General features: G+C 41.1%; 1 protein-coding gene, 1 long non-coding RNA gene and 1 other non-coding gene across 5 annotated transcripts in view; 2 read left to right on the top strand and 1 right to left on the bottom strand.

The window, feature by feature from the left end:
• Positions 1–12,566, bottom strand: part of HERC3 (HECT and RLD domain containing E3 ubiquitin protein ligase 3) — a 112,115-nt gene extending 99,549 nt beyond the window's left edge. The window contains exons 1-2 of one of the 2 annotated variants that reach the window (XM_047092094.1): positions 12,462–12,566; positions 10,004–10,064 (exon numbers count right to left, since the gene is read on the bottom strand). The gene's annotated coding sequence lies outside the window, so the exon portion shown is untranslated. The remainder of the gene's footprint in view (positions 1–10,003; positions 10,065–12,461) is intronic. The other variant, XM_047092095.1, reaches the window with a different exon arrangement.
• On the top strand, positions 11,857–18,817 carry LOC124520955 (uncharacterized). Of its 2 annotated transcripts, none has more exons than XR_006964429.1 (3): positions 11,857–12,092; positions 16,267–16,424; positions 17,318–18,817. It is a non-coding gene; the product is annotated as an uncharacterized LOC124520955 (long non-coding RNA). The 2 variants fall into 2 exon arrangements; XR_006964430.1 differs by having other exon boundaries at positions 16,267–16,702.
• LOC124521377 (U6 spliceosomal RNA) lies at positions 18,530–18,636 on the top strand. Its single transcript, XR_006964476.1, has one exon. It is a non-coding gene; the product is annotated as a U6 spliceosomal RNA (small nuclear RNA).
• Positions 18,818–20,816: the final 1,999 nt, after the last annotated feature.

The following is a 20,816-nucleotide window of genomic DNA, read 5'->3' as shown; positions in this document are numbered from 1 at the left end:
GGGCACCTACGTGCCTTAGTCGGTTAAGCGTCCGACTTTGGTTCAGGTCATGATCTCACAGTTCATGGGTTCAAGCCCCATGTTGGGCTCTGTGCTGACAGCTCAGAGCCTGGAGCCTGCTTCAGATTCTGTGTCTCCCTTTCTCTCTCTCTCTGCCCCTCCATATCTCTCTCTCTCTCTCAAAAATAAACAGACATTAAAAAAATTAAATAAATACTAACACTCCCCTTAATATTCTTCAGATACCTTGCATGTCAAAATGATAACATAATATCACTGAAAATGTTCATAGTAATGATGCTATTTTTGTGTTTTATTAAGAGTTCAAAAAAATGTTTCTAAACAAATTTTGTATTAATGAATAGTGAACACTGACACAATGTGATTTTTAGATCACTGATGAGGAACTCCGAGTACAGGAGAGGAGACTGGCTAAAACAATTTTGCAAACCATTATGGCAATAAGTATCTGGAAGTTACCCTCACAACTTCATCATGTCCTTTCTCCTTGCACCTTTTGAATTTTCTTCTTATTTCATTTTTTTTTTAAGTTTATTTATTTTGAGAGAAAGAAAGAGAAAGACAGAGAGAGACAGAGACAGAGAATATTCCAAGCAGGCTCCACACTGTCAGAGCAGAGGCTGATGAAGGGCTTGAACTCATGAACCACGAGATCATGACCTGAGCCAAAACCAAGAGCCTGGCAATTAACCAAATGAGCCACCAAGGTGCCCCTGCCTATTTCATTAAAAAAAATTTTTGAACTAATTAACCCCTTTAGGTAGTCTATTGTTAGCTTGGATAGTAATAATTCACCACTTGAAACAAAAATGAAAAATGGGGGGGAAAAGGTTATCTTCTCTGCCATTTCTTCTTACACATCCTTCTGGCTCAGAGTCAAGCTTCACTTTCTACCTGAAAGCCTCTGGGGACCCTTCCAGCCACAGTTAGCCTGCATCCCTCTGACACATCTACTATACTGCCTTGGAGACTTTCTCAGTATCTTATAACTTAACTCCTCAGCCAGAATTTAACTGCCTTAAACAAAGACCACACAGTATAGCATATCTCTTTGAGTTGGCAGCTTCTCAATCAACTTTTGGCTGATTACTGCTGACTCCAGCCCAAAGTTTCACTACCTTTTAGAAATTTATGTTTCCCTTTCATACAAACAAAAACAAAATCTCATCCCTCTCTCCCAGTTCACACTCACCAGGATGGCTATAATCAAAAAGGGCAGTTAATAACAAATGTTGGTGAGGATGTATAGAAACTGGAGACCTCTACATTGCTGGTGGGAATGTAAAATGGTGCAGATACTTTGGAAAACATTCTGGTACTTCATCAAAAGACTGAACGTATAGCTATCATATGATCTGGCAATTTCACTCCTAGGTACCCAAGAGAATTGCAAGTATGCATCCACACAAAAATTTGTATATGAATATTCACAGCAGCATTATTCATAATACCAAAAAGAAGAAATAAACCCAAACACCCATCAGTTGATGAATGGATAAATAAAATGTTGTATTTCCATACAATAGAATATTTTTTGACTACCTATGGTAATGTTATCTGACTTACTCTTTAAATTCTTAAGGCTTTCAGGAAAAGTATGGAAAACCGAAAATAAAATGTAAGACTGAAATTGCTTTCTTAACCAAATAGTTCTGTTTCTTCCCAAGATTCTTACTCCTTGTCTAGACTCTAGAACTAAAAGGATATTAAGCTTAAATGTTATTCTTTGAGTTATTTACATAGGAGGAGAGAGAAAATGCAAACTGGGGGAGGGGAGTAAGATATACATTTTAAAAGACCAGCAAGAGCACATAATCTTTTCATAATTTAATATTCCCAACTAACTTCTTCATTTTGAATGTTTCATGAATTTGTCCTTTCCCGCCACCTACCAATGATTACAGAAGCAGCATACAACCGTCACTGTGCTAATAAGCATTTTATATTATTATCTCATTTCATCTTCACAACAACCTTGTGCCATAAGTACTATTTTTAGCTTCATTTTCAGATAAAGCAAGTTTCAGAGAGATTGAGAAGCACGCCCAAGGTCACACAGCTACAAGAAGTAGGAACCAGGCTATGAATCTAGGCCTGATGCCAGTGTCCACAGTCTCATCTACTAGGCTACAACTGCCACCCAAGCTGATTTATAGGTCACCTACAGGAGCAAGAACACAAAAATTACTTGCAGAATGACTAACGGTAGTCAGTATACAATACAGGATGCCCAGTAAAGTTGAAAATAAAACTGCCCTCTGAGCGTGAAACTAGTCAGAATTAAGAGATAATGGCTGAGATTAGGCAGCTGTAGCATTAAGCCATCCCGTTAACCAGCCAAGTACAAACAGTGTGTCTAAAAATATGACATCAAGAAGCTATGATTGTATGTCTGCAAAAAGATCCATAAACAACGCTCACAGCAGCTTTATTCATACTAAACAAAAATGGCAACAACCCACATGTCCATCAACAGGAGGATGGATAAACAGATTGCAGTATATTCATAAAAGAAACACTACTCGTCAGTAAAACAGGGGGAGGGGGCATAGCTAAAATGTACTTCAAGTAAAAGAAAGCTGCAACTCAAGAGTGGCACCAACTGCTTTTTTACCCATGTCCCGAAGCCCCTCTTTATCTAGTAACAAACTCTCCCCTCTCTGGCACAAGGGTAAGCATGACCCTGGCCAAGGCATTCAAAGAATACCCGCTCCCCAACCCCCCCTCCACCCCTGCCACAAGCCATACACATGAGCCACACCAAGCCAGTCAGAGAATCCCACCCCTAAGCCACAGGACATGACCCACAGCAAACCAATCAGAGAACACCTCCTAAGCCATTGTGATTGGCTCAGGGATAGGTTCACACTCCCAGGGGCCAGAGTCCTTCCCCAGTAAGCTCACCAGAGCTCTGAAGGAAGGCTACCTTTTGCCTCTGAAGGACAACTGAGGCTGCTGGAAGCTATGTGCCCTGCCACATGAGGACACCTATAAGCCATTATGACTCAGGGTGCCTGGGTGGCTCAGTTGGTTAAGCATCCAACTCTTGGTTTCAGCTCAGGTCATGATCTCATGGCTACGTGGAATAGAGCCCCTTATTGGACTCTGTGCTGCCAACACACAGAGCCTGCTCTCTCCATCTCTCTCTGCCCTTCCCGTTTGCTCTCTCTCTCAAAGTAAACAAACTTTAAAAAATTAAAATACATAAAGATAATTTTTTAAAAATCAAAATAGAGTTAAAAAAAAAAAAAGACATTATGATTCTACCAGCTGTAAAGTTTCAAAGACAAAGGACAGAAAGGGTCCTAGTAATGGTACTTAGCCTTGGATCCCCTCTTGCCTGGTGCCAGGACTACTACCTTCACTCTCCCTAACGATAGCTGTACTTCATTGTTTGTGAACTCCATACTTGTGAATTTACTCACTAAAATTTATTTGTAACCCAAAAGCAATACTTGGGTCATTTCTCAGTCATTCCCAGACATATGCAAAGAGAGGAAAAATTTGAGTCACCCCTACATGCACTTTCCCAGCCAAAGTCAAACAAAATGATGTTCTCATTCTGTAAAAAAGTGGTCTTTCTGCAGTCTACATGTTTCTATATTTAAAAAAAATTTTTAAGTGTTTATTTATTTTTGAAAGTGAGAGAGGGAGAGCATGAGTGGGGGAGGGGCAGAGAGAGAGGGAGACAGAATCTGAAGCAGGCTCCAGGCTCTGAGCTGTCAGCACAGAGCCTGAGGTGGGGCTTGAACTCATGAACCACGAGATCATGACCTGAGCCGAAGTCAGACGCCTAACCGACTAACAGGTGCCACCCAGGTGCCCCCAGGTTTCTACATTTTTGTTGGTGATTTTGCTATGCCCCTGGGCCTGGTGCTAAAGTGCTATCTCTAGTGTTCCTAAGTACAACAAAGCTGTGCTGTGTCTCACAGAGAAAATACATGTGTTGGACGAGCTTCAGTCACACATGAGTTATAGTGCTACTGGCTGTGAGTTCAATGTTAATGAATCAATAATAGGATATATCTAAAAAAGGGAAGAAGAAATTCACTGATCCATACATGCAGCAACTCTGGAAAGTGCTAAAGTAACATCTGTACGGCATAAAGAAGCTACAGAAAAGATGTTCAAAATAGCTGAATCTGTGGATTCAGAGATGATTACAGTGTGTGGTGGACAGCACTGCTACAAAGCTGATAACCAAAGAAATATACTGTCACTTACTGAGGGTCAGAAAAATGTTAAAAATCCTCTTGACTAGTGTTAGAGCATAAAGAAATACTGCATACAACTAATCATTTGTAAGAAATGTATATTAAACTAGGTGTCTAAACAGAAATATACATAAACACACACAAAAAAAGATTATACACTGATTGGTTGACCACAGACTCTAAGCAAGAACCTAACTAACCCTGTATTTCTATAGAGGCAGTAGCTCAGTATTCACTAACAGCATTTGCAGCAACTTCATAGAACTACCGTGAATAATGAAAATCAACGCTATCTAGACTGGAGTCTCCCTTTTTTATTTGTTTAATATTGTTGATATGGATTTCTATCATTTGATATTAAAAAAACCTCCTGACTGATCATATTAATAATTACATTATTAAGAATAACAGCAGATAAGACTTAATTTGAGCTTATTCTATGTCTGGCACTTTTTCTATGTGCTTCACAGATATTAACTCATTTAAACCTCTGTAAGGTGGGTGCTATTATCATGTCTAATTTCCAGATGAAAAAAAGTGGAACCAAAACAAAAAAAAAAAAAAGAGAAGCATAAGGGAAAAGAAAAAGACAGTGAGACAGAGTGAAGTGACTTGACTAAATCACACAACTAGGTAACTGGAGAATTAGGGTTTCAGCCCAGAGTCTGCCATATAATAAGGAACCTAGAAAACAGACAGCCATAGGGTCAGAACTTCCCAATGTCTCCAGCACTGTCCAGAGAGAAAGGGTACCACTACCAGTCAACCTATTTGAAATGCTAAGTAATCACTGCTGAATAGTGGAGGTAGGTAGATCAGACTCTGTTACATTAGTCATTAAATTCACTCAGCCACTTGCCTTGCTTAGATTCCATGATTAACAAGCAACCTTAAATAACTTGGTTTCCAAGGCAGCTTCTACTATGGGTACAGAACACTGTGACAGACTGACCCAAAAGTCCCAGCCTTCTTGGAATTTCTACTTCTCATTATTAATTTGGCATCCTGAGTATATCAGCTTCTTATAAGTCTGTTTAGCATGAGTCAGTCCTTAAGAGTCAGCTGAACTCCAGGTGCTTTGGCCAACTACAAGCCTGAATAAGCAGCCGAATGTATGGCCTCATCCTGATTTAACTACCATTTATTTCAAAAGAGACAAATAGAACTATTGTTCAAAAAAGCTTCAAAAATCCTTCCCACCTGAGCTATAGTAATGGAATCTTCAAGTAACCAAATAAAAACTACTTACTAAGAGAAGTAATGAAATAGCAACCACAAATAAAATGTATTCCCATGAATGGATTAACAACCCTAATTAGAAATGTGATCTAGGTCATCATGGTGTTCTGCCAAAACTATATAGCAGGAGGCCGTAAAATCATCTAGCTTGCAGGAGAGGAGTTCAATGCAGTGAAGAGAAGCAGCTATTAATACAGCTTTCACTTAAAAGTACATTCTAGAAGAACCCCCAAATCTAGTAGCAACTAGAAGACAGTCTCTCCTTTGCTGTCCTGTCTGCTGCTCCCTTGTGGTATATTCGATAAACCTCTATCTCCTTTAAAAAAAAAAAAAAAAATGGGACACTTTGCAGGCTCAGTCACTTAAGCATCTAACTCTTGATTTTGGCTCAGGTCATGATCTCATGGTTTGTAAGATCGAGTCCCTGTCAGCATGAAGCCTGCTTGTGATTCTCTCTCTCCTCTTTCTCTGCCCCTCTCCCACTCCATTTATTTATTTTGAGAAAAAGAGAGCAGCAGGCACAGAAAGAGAGAGAGAATCTCAGGCAGGCTCCATGTTGTCAATGCAGAGCTCCACGCAGGGCTCAATCTCACAAACTGTGAGATCATGATCTGAGCTGAAATCAAGAGTTGGATAGTTGGCCTGGCCAACTGTGTCACCCAGGTGCCCCTAAATAAACTTAAACAAAATCTGGTAGCAACTGGCATCCATGAATTTAAGGTTTATGTTCAGCCATGTTCATCAATGGCATTCTGCTCTCCCAGGTCCTTCTACCCATTTTTCCTCACTCACTGTCTCTCCCTTGCTCTTAGAGGAGTAGAATCTTTTCCTTCCTTACAGAACACAAAATTATGAAAGATGCTGCAGAAGAACACAGGACTGCACTCTAGTTCAGAACCTAACACCAGCCACTTCAGCCCCAGCCCCTCCTTTTTCTGCCTTATTTTCCCATCACAAAGCAAAAGAAGAAAGACGTTCTGTTCCTTCAATGGCACACCTGGTACTTTTCCCAGCCCTTCTCCTCATCTATTTTTGGTAAAAGATTCAGGATAATCTCATCAGGGTTTATTTAAGGGTCAAAAGGACTAAAGTTCAAGCCTGAATTAACCACATGCTAGCTCTGAAACGTTGGGGAAGATATTTAGCCACTGTTTCCTGTCTCTAAAATGGGGAAAAGAACGAGTGCTTAGCATGATGCCCCTATAAAGTACTAAGTGACCAATAAATGTCAACTGCTGTATCACTGCTACTCCCTAGTCCTAGTGCTCTTCCCGAGACCACAGCCAACAGGACAATTCCCAAAAGAGGCTGGGGGAATGACTCCTTTCTTCCTCCCTGTGGTTAGCATGAGGTATGTTCCTCCAAATCTGTGCTATAGCAAAGCACCACTACCGCCATCTGTCATAACTTCCATGAAGGGGATTCGAGGTTGCTAGGAGAAAGTTTTTTAAATTCTGCGTAGGGCAGGAGAGTATATAAAGCTCTTTTTATCAGTCCTAGCAAGTTGAGTGCTAAAAGATAAGCTACAATTCCTAAACTTTGTCTTATTAATCAGACTATGCCCACAGCAGCCTAACGACTGATTCTTATTCCTTGTCTGAAAGTCACTGAAACCTAAATAACACTCGGCAGGACTTGTAATCTCATTTATAAGATGGATAAGCTGCCTTTGAAATAAGCTTAGAAGCCATTTCCTAAATGGTGTACAGGGAGAAGGGGAGTCTTTTTCAATAGCGGGAAAAGGCAATGCCCAAGGCTTCAGTGCTCTACAGGCCCTCCCCAAATCCAAGCTTTAAAAAAATTTGGAGCCAAAATTCAAATGCCAGTAACAAAGAAAATTCACTCTGGTGAATGTCAAAAATATTACTACCAGACAGAAATGGCACAGAGAGCAAAAAGAAGTTTTCAATAATGTGAATCCACTCCTTGCTGTTTTCTCTCTCTCCTTCACTTCAGCTGAGCTTTGGTTCTCTCTTTTAGCCAACACAGGAAACATTTCTACTCCTCCCTGCTGAGCCTATTATAGGTGGTGCCTTTTTCATTACTTGGTGGTGGGGTTTCATGAAACCATCTCTCCACTGTGTGTTTAAGCTGTGGGCTGCCTTCAAAAAACATTTGACCGGCCTGGCAAGAACTGAAAAGTGTGAGTGTCAAGTCAAAAATATGGAGCAACCAGGACTCTTACAGCTGGTGGGAGTGTAAATTGGCAAAACCACTTCGGAAAACAAGTTGGCATTATCTAGTGAAGGTGAAGATGTGAATAGCCCACAGCACAGCAATTTTGCTCCTACGCCTATGACCAACGCTGTCCAACTTACCAAGCATCTACGGTGCTCCTGCACGATGCTGAGAACTGGAGACACAAAGATGGAGTGAAACCCGAAAACTGAACTTTATGCAATGATGGAAATGTTACATACCTACACTGTCCAATATGGTAGCCACTAGACACACATGGCTATTGGAACACTTGAAATATGGCTAATGAACTGAGGAACTGAAATTTGAGGCGTATTTAATTTTAATGTAAGTCATATACGGCTTGTGGCTATCTTATTGTACAATGAAGTGAGAACCCCATGAACATGTGCCTCAAGATACAATGCACAAGGATGTTCATTTCAGCATTGTTTGAAATAGATAAAACAAAGACAACTCAAATGTCCATCAACAAAAAAAATGGATAAACTGTGGCACAGCAGTGAAAAATAAATGCATCTCACAAACCCCACTGAAGCTAAATCTTGAAAACAATGTTGGGGGGCGGGGGGAAACGTTACAGAAGAATTTAGAGTATGATGAATTTTTACAAAATCCAAACACAAGTACAAGTACTAGGAGATAAACATATTAGTGGTGGCAAGGCTATGTAGAAAAGCAAAAAAAAGAAAAACCAGGATAAATACAAAAAATAAGGTAATGAATGATTATGAGGACAGGAGAGTTGGAGGGTACAATCTGTAAAGAGCACAGTGGGAGCTTCAATAACATGGCTGATGTTCTGCTTCTAAACTTTTATTGTTGTTTCTTAGCATATATATTACATATATGGTTTTATGCTTACCATTGTTTCACAATAAAGAAAATGAAAAGTACTATCAAGGTAGGGCTGCTGATTCTTGCGTGGTGTCCACCAATTCTCCACCCATGCAGACTGGGAGCTTCTCTGTGGAGGGGACAGGTTTCACTCCATCTCTGTGTCTCCAGTAATTAGCATAGCACAGGAGAACCATAGATGCTTGGTAAGCACCTAGTGAACTGAATCCAGACCTGGGAAAACTAGAACCCTCACGACTTAAGTTTGTTCACAGTTTTGTTTTCCAGGTAATGTTAGATAAGCATTCCCTATCAAGTAACAAAAAATAATACTGTATTTCCTCCATTCTAACATGCACTCTCCTCTCAGCACATTTGAGCAGATATAGAAAGTAGAATGCTTTCTACAACTGAAGCTGTCATTAAATGAGGGTGTTTTTCAATATCACCAGCACGCTAGAATTCAGGAATGTAATTCTGAGCTTCTTTTGTTCATTTCCCTACTGTTAGAGAAGTGTCCGGCTTACAGTAGTGGCTCAATAAATATTTGCTAAATAAAGAAAAATAGTTACTATTACTGCAAGCCTACTATATGTCTGAGTCTGGCTAAAAACTTTACAGAGATTATTTAATTTTCCCTTTACAATAACTTTGAGGCTTTGCAAGATTAAGTCACTTGCCGAAGAACATGTAAATAAGTAGGTAAAATGGAAATTTAGTAAGTGGCAAAGTCTGGATTAAAATCTCATCTAGACTCCAAAGTCCATGCTCTTAAACATAATGCGATAGTATCTCTCAGACAAAATGAAGCCAAGTTCCACCCCTCCACCAATTTTTAAACTAAACAGTTAAAGAAAACTGCCCACAATTAGTGATTTTACATTAGCTGAATCGCTGGTGATATTTACAGGCAAACAGAACCTACGTTAGCCAGAGACAGGGGAGAAGCAAGTGAAACAATCCCAAGAGACAGTCAGACTTTACCCCCGTATCCATCTTGACTTACAATAAAATTAATCCAGTTACTGGTTCACACACAGAAACACATGCCTCTGACACCAGCAAGTACTATTTCTAAATGCAGTAAATATCTAAAGGGACCAGAATTATATCATCAAAGCGATCATCCTATTAAAGAGACCATAAAGTCCATTTGATCCAACCTCCAGGCAAGAGACTTACATTCCTAACCTCATTTTAATGGCAGCTGAGGCCTTCTGAGGCCAAGTAACTTTGGTCCTCTGAGAAGTAAATGGTTGAAGCAGAGACCAGAAACTAGGTCTCCTACTTCCTGGGCTCACCTTGTTCTGTTCACCTCATCACAGCAGAACAAAGTCATTAAGGATCTGTTAAGGTCCCTTTCTACGCAGCTATACTAACCTGAGTCCTTTACATAGTTTATCTTGTTTAATCCCCTTGTCAACTCTGTGAGTCAGATATTATCTCCATGTATAAGTTGAGGTAACTGGGTTCAGAGAAATTAAGTAACTCACCACAGGTCACACCCTTAGCATTTGGACTAGAAGCCAGATGGTTTTACCTCACCTTGCAGACCTGCAAGTTAAAGAAATCATAATTAACATTGGCACAGTGCTTTCATGTTACTGAAAAGAAAATGAGAAGTAAGTTTTGAAAATAAGAATATATTATTCAAGCTTGAATATTCCCCAAACACTGTACCTCAAGACTGGAGTCTGGTTGAAGACCAATAAGATAACCTCTAAGCAACTACAAAGATGTCATCTCTAAACGTGAACTTGAGACCTAGCACCTTAAAAAATTACTGGCATTGTAGTAGATATAAAGGAAAAAAATTATTTTTAAATCTCCAATTTGGGTTAAAAAGAGAAATTTTTGAAAAATAATTCAATTTCATCCATTTTCCTCCATTTTTCCCATGTACCACACACATTATAGCTTATTTTGCCACAACTGTTTTGAAGACTTTCTCTTTCATTCTTCTCATCACCACATCCTCTTTCATGCAAAACAAGATGAGACTATCTGAGAGCCACTTTAAGTCTCTCAAAAGAAAAAGTCCTCCAAAAATTTTAATATATTATCATCAGAACTTTATTTCAATCTTCTTGTGTAGAAAATCCCATTCATTGGAGAATATTACTTTTATTTCTGAAACTGCAGTGAAACTATCTTGTACCTCCAGTAGGAGTGCAACTCTCATGTTCTAAAAAACGTTTAATTATTATGCAAATCTTAAATTTACATTCGTTACTCAGAATGAAAGGCTATAACCAACGACTCCACCACACCATTTGGAACATTTTAGAATTTGTTTTTCTTTTCAAAAATAAAAACCCAACTACTTACAGAACAAGTAAAACTGTATGCTAATCAACTGTTTCTTTTTTACATGCCAAAGGAGTTTTGCCAAAGAGGCTTGAAACCTTCCTCCCTGAATCCTGCCTACTTTCTCCAGAAGGTTCCTAGCCTCGGTGTGGTCAGACGATAATGTGTAATTCATCTATTTTGCTTTAAAAGGTGCTTAAATATATATTACTCCCCTTTTCTGATTTACAATGACATTTCCTCTTCCCAAGGTAAAATAAGGTACAAAAGGAGAGGGCTTCACAGTAATCTTCCTACTAAAACAAGACATGTTTCTCTAGAGTCACTGCATTTAAAAAGGCTGCCAATCCTCATTTTATTTCACTTTTCTTTCCCCTCAGTCTGGAGTTAAAAATCAGCCCTCTTGATGTTATCAAATCATCAAATGAAAGGTTCTAGAAATAGCTTCCTATTTGTGGAAGGAGCGAGAAGACATACAAAAATGGAAGAGAGCTCTCGAATCGTCTTTCCTAAAACATTCCGTGTGTAACGAACGCAAGCAAAATCCTGAAAGGCTTGCTTAGCTGTGAATTCAAGGTACTTCCGAAAGGGGCTGGTTTAAAAGCTAAAGTATAACGTAACCAGAAAACAGCCAGAATCAGTGGCAGACCAAAAGCCAAGTTCAAATATACATTCCCCGGGGCCCGCGGTGCATACCCAGAATCACTGCACAGTTGCTTTAGGTGCTGCTCTACCGCGCTCCCTGGCTCATCTGTTTCAGGTTACACAGGCTCTTCTTCTCTGTCAGTTGCCCCAGTTTGCCCACTCCACACGTTTACAAATGACTCAAAGTGCCCCCTGCTACCGAAAGTCCCAGCTCCTGACACCCCCGCGTCCGTCCACGCACTTACGTGTCCGCACACATACACACACACGCACACACACGTGTTCACACACACCCTCGCCCCGGCTCCGCCCCTCAGGCTGACTCGGGCCAGGAGGGCCGGGCACGGCCTCCGCGAGGTGGGTGGTGCCGGGCGCCGCGGCCCCACCCGCGCTGTCAGCTTGGAAGCTGAGCCCCGCGTCCTCGGTGCAAAGTCCTCCCGGCCGCCGGGGTTCCCCAAAACGCGGAGGCCTAGCCGGCTCCCATTACGCGGGGAAGCGTCCGCGTTCCTCACCGCGAGGAGTCACCGGAGCCCCCTGATTCAAATAGGGGCAGGCGAGGAGGAAGGGGAGGATCCTCTTTTGGACTTTCTGCGTCGCAATTCCTCCAGGTCTGCAGACAGCCGAGTCGAGGTGGGGGGCGCTCCCATTTTTAAAGCGGTTTCCGGCCTTTCCGGGCGCGGGGGCTCTCTTGGTCAGAGGGCAAGCCCCGACAACGCCAGGGAGGCGCGCACCATGCCGAGGGACGCCTAGCGCGCCTAGCCCGGCGCAACCCAGCCGCCCGCGTCCCTGAGTCCCGCAGGCGCTGCAGGCGCCGCGCCCCGACCTCCCCGAGCGCCGGCCCCAGGTCGTCGCGGGGAGCGCCCTGCAGCTGCAGCCGCAGCCGCAGCCGCCCCTACCGGAGCCGCGGGCTGACAGCCGTGCCCGGCGGAACGCGGCGGTCGCGCGGCTGCAGCTCCACGGTGCCCTCTTCCCTGGAACCCCGACCTCCAACCCGCGCACCTTGGCGGCCGCCGAACCACCGCTCGGGATTCCGACTGTGACAGCCTAGTCTCTCCGGCCCGGCTCGGGGTTTCTCGGTTTTCGGCGTCACAATAATAAGGAAGTTTCCCCGCAAGCCTGCGGGCGGCGGAATGCGCTGGGCGAATGACTTCCCACCCGGCCAATGGGCGCCCTTCTGGGGCGGGCTGGCACCAATGGCGGCCGCGGTGGAGGCGGGGCGGCGAGGTCCGCGGGCTGGAGGCGGGGAGAGGCCCAGGCCGGGAGGGAGGCGGGGGCAGCCTGAGGTGACAGGACCCGCGGGCCCCGCGTGTGTCGGCCGGAATCCGGCTGCAAGACACCAAGCATTCGCTCTGGAATAGGATTGCTTTTCACAGGCGGGGAAGCGAGCGGGACTGATTAGGGGTCGGTTTTTTAGGTTTGGGGCTCTGGCTCTTAATATTTATGCAGAGGTGACCAAAAGCCTTGAGCATGGGGCTCAAGAAAAATCTAGAGGGTGACAACTGAGGGTGAATTATTAAGCGTTTTATTCCCAGTGGAGGAGTCTTCAGCTTCACACCCCTTCGGAAGACTGGAGGAAGCGCGTTGCAGAAACGCCGGGCTGCGTGGTGGGAGAAGCGGGAAGGAAGTCGGTGCGGAGGCCCGCTCTGCCTCGGCCCTCCTGGAGAGTTGCGGGGGGGAGGGGGGGTGCGAAGAGGAGAGCGGTGCTGCAGGAGCCAGGAAGGCTTGGGGTTGGAGGGTGGTGGCTGGGGGGGAGCCTGAAAAGAAGTCGCAGAGCAGATATTAAATCTTACCATCTGAAAGACACCATGTGGCTTAAAACCCAGTAATGGATAAAGAAGTTTGTCCTCCCTACCTTCCCTGGCACTGAATCTCCCAGCTTTCTTCTCTTCCCCAAGGTCACGGGGCTTTCAGAGTAGTCCTGGTCCTTGTCCTTTTGAAGAAAACATTCTCACAGATGACTTCATGTATCTGTTGTCCCCCACTTACCCCTTAAATTTGAAGCACAGAAGCAGGACACTAGGAGAGTACCACTCTAATCCAACAGAATGATTTTCCTAGCGGATGAATTTCTGTAACCTGTCATTTGAACTTGACAGGTCCTTTGAGGCCAGATTCTTCCTAAGGACGTTCAAATCAGGTCAAGTCTGCCGTTACCTGTTCTGGGAATCTAATAGATTGACCAAGCCAGAAAAACAAAAAGTTTTGAGGAGTGGTGTATCCTGGGGATGGGTCCTTGTCCGCAGGCCTATGAACTCCCAGTGAAATAAAGGAAGTTGTCAAATGCTCCTGAGACAAGAAAGATAAAGCAAAATCTCAAGTTATCAGGGAGCTAAGGTCATCTAAGAAAATAGTTCCAGCATTTGAAGTTTGAATCACACTGGACATCTTTAGATACACGGGGACAAAATTAACAGGATTCCCTTATATCCCAGAGGTGTGGCAGTTTCATAGAAGTCTAGGTGTCTCACAAAGACATAATCCTAATTTAGTGATGGTATCACAAAAAGAAGCTAGGGGAATAGCCAGAGAAGAGTCATGGGAGAAAGGGGGATACCCCATGGTTAAGAAGGAGAGAGTGAGATTCTATAATCATGTACCAAATATGAGGTTTATAATCAATCAGCATTTAGGTCAATATATTTGCCCTATGACTCATGTTTATCACATGAAATTTCATCTTGAGAAAAAAGTTGGCTATCAAAACCTCAAGCCTGGAGGTGGAATATGAATGATGTCTAAATTACAAACCAAGGCACTATAAGCTTCCTTACCAAATAAACATCCAGAACCCTATGAACTTACTTATACGTAGAAGAATCAATGAAGATACTTAGAGTACTTCTTTTTTTTTAATTTTTTTATGTTTTATTTTAAATTTTAGAAAGAAGGAGAGACAGAGCGTGAGCAGGGGAAGGGCAGAGAGACAGAGAATCTGAAGCAGGCTTCAGGTTCTGAGCTGTCCGCACAGAGCCCGAAGTGGGGCTCAAATTCACAAGCACTAAGATCATTGCCTGAGCCGGAGTCAGATGCTTAACCGACTGAGCCATCCATTTTCATTTTATTTTCTTAATTGAACCAATGTAAAATGGCAATTTCCTCAACAAGCATGTCCTACTCCATTTACCAAAATGGCTTTAAATGGCCCCAGCACCAACAATAGTCATAATAGGAAATATTTTAACTAGTTTGAGAGGCCAAAATTTACCTTTTCTTTGCATTTATATAGCTCCATCTTCCATTTCTTTCTGGCTTCCCATGTGTTCCCTAACAAATATACTGTATATTGTGCGTCTGCTGCAATACCAGCCCCTGTGGATATGTTGGTGAGCAAAATGGCACAGTACCTGTTGCCTTCAAAAGGGAGGCAAACATTATCCAAATAAACATACCAAGGAGAACATACATGCTAACCATGAAAAATCTTATGAAAGAAAAGCATTCATGTTAAAAATAAAAGATTTAACCTAAAAAAGATCTGTAGGGGCGTGTGGGTGGCTCAGCTGGTTAAACGTCTTGACCCGATTTTGGCTCAGGTCATGATCACACCGTGAGTTCCAGTTCCGAAGTTCCGCATCAGGCTCTACACTGACAGTTTTGAGTCTGGGATTCTCTCTCCCTTCTCTCTCTGCCCCCTCCCTGGCTCACTTGCGCTCTCTGTCTCTCTCTCTCTCTCTGTCAAATAAACTTAAAAAAACAATTATCTGTCTCCCTGTCGCCCCCTCTCTCCGGCTCATGCTCTCTCTGTCTTTAAAAAAAACAAAACAGGGGCGCCTGGGTGGCGCAGTCGGTTAAGCGTCCGACTTCAGCCAGGTCAAGATCTCGCGGTCTGGGAGTTCAAGCCCCGCGTCTGGCTCTGGGCTGATGGCTCGGAGCCTGGAGCCTGTTTCCGATTCTGTGTCTCCCTCTCTCTCTGCCCCTCCCCCGTTCATGCTCTGTCTCTCTCTGTCCCAAAAATAAATAAACGTTGAAAAAAAAATTAAAAAAAAATAAAAAATAAACAAAACAAAAAAAAAACTGTAAACAAAATTGATCTCCAGTTAATGCTATGCACACTCAAGTATTTAGGAGGAAGTATACTGACATCTGCAACTTATTTTGAAATGTACATTTTAAAAGATGGATTGAAGGATGGATAGCCGTATATACATGTGATAAATCCAGTATACCAAGATGTTAATTGTAGATGCTACATGGTAGGTAGATAGTGTTCATTGTACATTACTTCCAACTTCTCTGTATGTTTAAAAAGTTTACATTGGGGGCGCCTGGGTGGCGCAGTCGGTTAAGCGGCCGACTTCAGCCAGGTCACGATCTCGCGGTCCGTGAGTTCGAGCCCCGCGTCAGGCTCTGGGCTGATGGCTCGGAGCCTGGAGCCTGTTTCCGATTCTGTGTCTCCCTCTCTCTCTGCCCCTCCCCCATTCATGCTCTGTCTCTCTCTGTCCCCAAAATAAATAAAAACGTTGAAAAAAAAAATTTTTAAAAAAAAAAAAAGTTTACATTGAAAAATTTTGGAAAACAAAAAATAAATAATAAAAGGTGTGATAAGTTCTCACTGTAGCCTTTGACAGGCAGAAGGGATCATGTGGTCTAGCTCTAGCGCCGGGCAGGTGAGGAATTCCCAGTGACCAGAGGATGATACCCAGCGCTGCTGGGCTTCCGCCTGAACATATGCTGATTTGCCCCATTCTTTACAGCTCACTTCTTGAAGTGCATATGCCTATTTCAAATTGCAAGAAATCTTTAGTACAGTAGGAATACTGTGTAATAATGATTGTTTTCTATATTTAACCTACTTGTCCTGCAGACAAACATCACTTGGTGAATTTAAAGAGAGACAAACTTCTGGTATCTCAGATCAAACGTGTGGGAAAAAAGCATGTTGGCCACAACATTCTGACTTGAGGTATACTTTTGAAGAATTAAGTGTCTTCACCTCTGGGAAAGGAAAGGATTATTTGACAGGTAATGTGTGCACACCCTATGAAGCTACACAATGACAAAGATGCTTCTTTGTCCCCCGACCCCCCAAAATACTCATTTTGTCAATCTAGTCAATACTCAAAGGAAAAATTGGTTGTAAACATGTTTTACATATGTTCACTGTTTTTTGTTCTTTTATACAGTTTACTCAAGAAGCCTATGTATGCCCAGGCTGAATTGTCTAAGCTTTTGAAAAGTGTCCTATAACATACAGCCTTAATTTATTAATGTGAAAAATAACTTGGAAGGAAAATATCATGGTAAATCAATATAGCCATCAATCAAATAATTATGAAATATTTACTCAGTGTCTTCTATATGTATTGCTGGACAAGAAGCATTATTCCTGACTACAAAGAGCTCACAGCGACTATGACTATCCCCCCGTGTTTCTTGAAACTATTCATAAATTAATTTTGCATTTTTAAAAATCAAGCCATTTGGGGGCACCTGGGTGGCTCAGTCAGTTAAGCATCCGACTTTGGCTCCAGTAATGATCTCACAGTTCGTGAGTTTGAGCCCCAACTTGGGCTCTGTGCTGACAGCCCAGAGCCTGGAGCCTGCTTCAGATTCTGTGTCTCCGTCTCTCTCTGCCCCGCCCCTGCTCGCACTCTGTCTCCTTCTCTCTCAAAAAGAAATAAGCATAAAAAATAAAAAAAAATAAAAATCAAGCCGTTTGGATAAAGCACAACCATCTTACTTTAAACTTAAGAAACTCAGTAGTATCATATAGGTTAATATTAATTAATGTTAAAAAGATGGGATGGTTGAGCATTTCCTAAGAAAGCCTTTAGGGTGAACTTTGGTTTGTTCCTGAAGATGCAATAAAGTCTTTAGGAAGTAACATCTTTCATGAAGATTTCTCTTTTCAAAAGGTCCCAAAATTTGTACCCTTGGAAGTAGCATCCAGTCTACCACTATGACTACACTGACTAAACAAGTCCTTGGAGAAATACGGCAAATGTCGGTTCCTGTGTGACTGCATAGTGTATAAATGTTTTAACTGCGAAAAATGAGGTAACTGTTTTACCTTTCTAGATGCAAAAAACAAATTCTCTAGAAGTTTACTTGTGTCAAATCAAAATAAAATAATTTCATCAAAATGAAAAACCCTTTTTCTTTGAGGTTAAAAATTAAATCTGGGTCAAATTAAATTTAAGGAGTTTTATTATATCCTAGAAAAACTAAAGTGATCCTATGGAATTTCAAAGGCGCACACATATAACAATGTTATGCAGCTTTATAACTTGACCATAAATTCTGGAAACAAAGTGAATATGCATAATAAATGATTTCTTGCTTTACCATGACAATACGTGACATGTTTGATGACAGAGACATTACCTGATATGTTTTAAATGTATTTTCTCTTGTAGCAATACACAGTTCTTGTTGCAATTTTTCTCCATCCTAGCAGAAGCATCTTCAATGTGTTATCTTGGTTGACTTCTCTCATTTTTACTAAATAAACCTACACCTTTAGCACACTCCAGAAGAAACAAGGAATCAGAGGGGTTCTATCTGTAAAGTTGATATATAACATAATATACCTTAATATAAATCTGTAAAAAAATAAAATAGTATTGTTTGTATTTCTAAACTTTATGGCTACCCTTTATATAAAGGGAAACTGATAACTGGTATTTAACTTTCCATTGGTCTTCAGTATTTTGTTTTCATCCTACATGTAGGTAAAAGTAAAAGCCCAGTAAAATCAGCCATTATATTTACTTTTAAATGGTTGACCAACAAGTTGTTCTTACCTTATAGATACTTAAGACACCATAGTATCTTATAGATATTACAGCTAATTCTGTTTCCCTCTTTCCATTGGCTTTTGAAAGCCTGGAACAAAATGTATGTCCCATCTGTAGAGAATCTTACTGTGTGCATTTTGAGAAGTAACCTCATTTCAAGGTTCATTTTAACTTTCCTCTGTCATTTTCCTCTTGTACTCATTTATTTTCCCACCTACTTAAAGAAAATAACAAACTTGTTTTTCTCTTCATAAATGTAATAGATATTCACTATGTAAGATGTATAAAATACGTATAAGAAAAAAGAAGAAAATAAAAACGATCAGTCCAGTGCTCGCTTGGGCAGCACAGATACTAAAATTGGAACGATACAGATAAGATTAGCATGGCCCCTGCGCAAGTATGACACACAGATTCATGAAGCTTCCATATTTTAAAAAATAAGAAGGAAAGATCAGTCCATTCACCACCATTTTTAGTTCTTACTATTTTGTTTATCCTTTTCTGTTGCATATATATGCATTTCTAAAAGTGGATCATTTTATACATAATATTTTACACTGCTTTATGAACTGAACAATATATTTAACATCTTCAATAAAATTAAATACTATTCTATAACATCATTTTAAATTTCATGTAAATTATATTTATCTACAAAATGAATATACTTTAACCAATTTCTCGTTTTGTGTTTATTTTCCATTCTTTGCCATTATAAACAATAGTGTAACATAGTTACACACAGTGAATATAACTAAATATTTACCCTCACCCTTGATTCTTTCCTTAAGATAAATTCCTAAGAGAATAATTGCCAGGTGCCTGGGTGGCTCAGTCAATTAAACAACCAACTTTAGCTCAGGTCATGATCTCATGGTTCATGAGTTTGAGCCCCACATCGGGTTCTGTGCTGACAGCTAGGAGCCTGCAGCCTGCTTTGGATTCTCTCTCTCTCTCTCTCTCTCTCTCTCTGCCCATCTTGCCCTCTGTTTCTCCCTATCTCTCAAAAATAAATAAACATTTAAAACAATTAAATAAGTTTAAAAAAAAGAATAATTGCTAGGTCAGGCAGAATGCAAACTCGCAAGGCTTTATATTATATTGCCAATACTCCCTGACAAAAGATGGCACCAGCTAAACATACACACAATATCTAAGTAGCCTTTGTCCAACCCCCTTACCAATAATGGGGTTGCTTTGGTTTGGTTTTCATTTTATCTTTTTTACTGTATTAATTTTATAAGTCATCTTATGTCTCAACTAGAATATGTGGGGTATAAACAATTAAAAATAAAATTTTTAAAAATTCTAGTAAAGTAAAAAGCCAAGTGGCACACATCTGAAAATTAGCTTAGGTAAGATGTTTCTAAATATTCATATCAAAAAAATAACTAAATGCATAAAAATGTATGATTAGGGTTGTTGGTCCTTTGCTGAAATTGTTTGATATCATGTGACTCCCCAATTTTCCCACATACCTGCCAAAAATAAAAGGTTCCAGGAAGGAAGTCCTTTACAAACTCAAACTCTTGTTAATCATATTTTTTTTGTTGTTAATCATATTCTTATTCACACACACGCACATACCAATAACAATCGGTTGATGGTTCACCAAGTTCCAGAGCAAAATGAAAAGAAGATAAAGTGTCAGAATTTATGTTGTCCATCAATAGAATGGTAGCCAGAGAAGGTATTTTATTGCCCATTTCTCAAAAAGAAAATGTAGTGTCATGACTTGTAATATCCATTGTGGTCCAATCACCTTTGCCATCAATCACCTTATTATGTATACCAGTGCGTCCCAGGCTTTATAGAAGAAAATGACCTTACTGACCAACTATTAGAGAGGCATGTACTTTGAGTTCTTCTGTAGCCTTTAGAAGTGGATTAGTACTATTCTATCCAAGTTCTTGCCTGGTTCTCTTTTTGACTAACTAGATAAAATTTCAAGGTGGATGTACAGCTACCAGCCTAGAACCAGTTAAAACAACCTACCCAGCCTTTACCCTGGGCCTTGTTGGCGTTATGTTCTGATGAATTGTACTGATGTTTCTGAGGGTAAATGGCTTGGATAGCATAGTGAATTACATAATTTCCTCCAAAATCCATGTCTACCTGGAAATTCAGAATGTGAATTACTTGGAATAGGGCTTTTACAGATGTAATTACTTTCATTAAAATTAGGTCATAGGTCATAACATGAGGATTAGGGGGGCCCTAAATCCAATAACTGATGTCCTTATTAGAAGGCCATGTGAACACACAGAGACATAGGGGAAACTGCTATGAGAAAATAGGCATTGGAGTGACATGTCTCTACCAACCAAGGAATTCCAAGTAACCAGCAGAAGCGAGGAGAGAAGCAAAGAGAGTAGATTCTCTCCCTCAGAGAAGAAGAAACCAAACTGCTAACACCTTGATTTGGGACTTCAGTCTCCAGAACTGTGAGGTAATACATTTCTGTTATTTTAAGCCACCAGTCTGTGGTACAGAGGTAAGTACACTGCTACAAAAAGCATCCAAAATAGGCTTTTAATGCAGTCTAGCTGTGGCATCTGTGACTAGGTTGATTGCCAGGACTGACTGACTGATCTGGCATCTGAGCCTACAGTTC

The sequence above is a fragment of the Lynx rufus genome, unplaced genomic scaffold, assembly GCF_022079265.1.
Source record: "Lynx rufus isolate CCGP_SWC_20201006 ecotype Redwood Valley unplaced genomic scaffold, mLynRuf1.p SCAF_3, whole genome shotgun sequence".
Taxonomy (NCBI): Eukaryota; Metazoa; Chordata; class Mammalia; order Carnivora; family Felidae; genus Lynx; species Lynx rufus.
The sequence above is the reverse complement of the archived record's forward strand: the minus strand, read 5'-3'. Positions and strand labels throughout refer to the sequence as shown.